This window comes from Rhinopithecus roxellana, chromosome 4 (assembly GCF_007565055.1).
Source record: "Rhinopithecus roxellana isolate Shanxi Qingling chromosome 4, ASM756505v1, whole genome shotgun sequence".
Lineage (NCBI taxonomy): Eukaryota > Metazoa > Chordata > Mammalia > Primates > Cercopithecidae > Rhinopithecus > Rhinopithecus roxellana.
This window is the reverse complement of record NC_044552.1, coordinates 13,045,396-13,047,874: the sequence shown is the minus strand read 5'-3', so window position 1 is coordinate 13,047,874 and position 2,479 is coordinate 13,045,396. Positions and strand designations below refer to the sequence as shown.

The window sequence follows — 2,479 nt, the reverse complement described above, 5'->3', positions numbered from 1 at the left end:
GATGCCCTTCTCAGGGATAACACAAGAGGGCTTGGGGCGAAGAGGACAAGTTAGGTGTTGGACCTTTTGAGTTTGAGGATACTCAAGCAATAAACTTGTTGTGGATACATGTGTACCCAAGAAGAAAGATACAGTCTGAAGACAGAGATTTGGAAGCCATTCACATAGAGCTGACAGTGGAAGCCCTGATAATGAATGAGATCTCTGAAGATGAGAGTGCCTTGAGATGAGAGAATAAATATATCTTTGGAAACCACCAACCCTGAAGAGACAAGCAAAGCATCATTCAGAGACAGAGGAAGGAAACCAAGAGAATAGATTCATTCAAAAGATGACAGCAGCAAATGATGTTGAGAAGTCAGATAAGAACTGTGATGTGCCCCTTAACCGTAACAACAAAGACATCATCCAACACTGTGGAAGGAAGGTCAATTTCAGGGATGCTCTTTTGAGGTCAACAAAGAGTTTTTTGTGTGTGTGTGTTTTTTTGTTTTTTTGTTTTTTGGTTTTTTTGAGGTGGAGTCTCACCCAGGCTGGAGTGCAGCGGCACGATCTCGGCTCACTGCAAGCTCCACCTCCCGGGTTCTGGCCCTTCTCCTGCCTCAGCCTCCAGAGTAGATGGGACTACAAGCGCCCACCACCACGCCCAGCTAATTTTTTGTAGTTTTAGTAGAGATGGGGTTTCACCATGTTAGCCACGATGGTCTCAATCTCCTGACCTCGTGATCCACCCGCCCCGGCCTCCCAAAGTGCTGGGATTACAGGCATGAGCCACTGTGTCAGGCCGGAGTTCTTAATAGTTTTAAATATATGACAAAGATTTATTTTTCTTTTCTTTCGCTTTTTTTTTTTTTTTTTTTTTTTTGAGACGGAGTCTAGCTCTGTTGCCCAGGCTGGAGTGCAGTGGCCCAGTCTTGGCTCACTGCCACCTCCACCTCCCAGGTTCAAGTGATTCTTCTGCCTCAGCCTCCTGAGTAGCTGGGATTCTAGGCACGTGCCATCATGCCCGGCTAATTTTTGTACTTTTAATAGAGACGGGGTTTCACTATGTTGGTCAGGATGGTCTCAAACTCCAGACCTCATGATCTGCCTGCCTCAGCCTACCAAAATGCTAGGATTACAGGCGTGAGACACTGCGCCCAGCAAACTTCTTTTTTTTACGAACAGATGAAGGGAGAGTTACTCAGCCACTGGCATTGCCCCCCAAAAAATCTCTTTCTAAGCAGATACTCTTCATTGAATTAGCAAAATGGCCCCATGTTTTCCCTAAGGCCAACAGAGAGCTCACTAAGACAGGGTCATGTGAAATATAGCAGGAGCCTCCTGCTAAAGACTCAGGAGCCAAAAGAAGCTTCAATGGACATGCTTTAAAACACAACCAACTTCACCAATGTCCTTCCGGAACACAGGAAACAAATTATTTCTTTTCAGAGAAACACAGGGGAGAGGACTTCATTTCCAGTGCTGTGACAAGTATAGGCAGAGCCCTGTCCAGAAGGTCCCTAGCATATATTTCTTTCTCTAGACAGCATAGCCTCAATGCCTGAGTTTGATATTAGCTAATCACCCTGCACTCATTACTCAGCCTCTTCAAATCTCCATTCCTTCATCTGTAAAATAAGGGTGAATATAGAACTCACCACAAAGGGCTGAGTAAGGATTAAGATTACTGAGCACAGTGCTTGGCACACAGTAAAAATTCAGGGGAATGTTTTTGCTATAATAGACAGTAAAGTTATGCAATGAATATTATCACTACTAGATTCAAGTCACCAACAGAAATCTTTCTCTTTGCATTGCTTTTGGGGGTGTGTGTGTGTGTGTGTGTGTGTGTGTGTGTGTTTTAATGTCTTATGGGTAAAGTGCCAACATCTTAACAAGGTTTGGCATATGTGCAAAAACCCAATCATTATGCTTATGAACTACAAAAGGGCCTCCCTTTGCCTTGCAACTTATGACTCTGCAGGTTTTTCTCAGCCCTCTCCATCACGACTTGCACCTCCACCACCCCTTTTCTGCCTGTGGCCCTGCTCTTAGAAGCAGGAGATAAGTCTCATTAGTTTATTTTATTTTTTAATTTTTATTTTTTTGAGACGGAGTCTCACTCTATTGTCAGGCTAGAGTGCAGTGGTGTGATCTCCCCTCACTGCAACCTCTGCCTACCAGGTTCAAGTGATTCTCTTGCCTTAGCCTCTGGAGTAGCTGGGATTACAGGCGCCCTCCACTATGGCCAGCTAATTTTTGTATTTTTAGTAGACACTGGGTTTTGCCGTGTTGGCCAGGATGGTCTCAATCTCTCGACCTCATTATCTGCCCGCCCCAACCTCCCAAAGTGCTAGCATGACAAGCGTGAGCCACCGCATCTGGCCTATTTTGTTTTAGAGACAGGGTCTCTCTCTGTCACCCAGGCTGGAGTGCAGTTGTGCAAACTTAGCTCATTGCAGCCTCGACCTCCTGGGTTCAAGGGATCCTCCCACCT

The 2,479-nt window shown here is 45.3% G+C and overlaps 1 pseudogene; it reads right to left on the bottom strand.

Annotated features, from left to right (window-relative positions):
- Positions 1-1,847: 1,847 nt before the first annotated feature.
- LOC115897221 lies at positions 1,848-1,934 on the bottom strand (annotated as a pseudogene).
- Between the last annotated feature and the right edge of the window lie 545 nt (positions 1,935-2,479).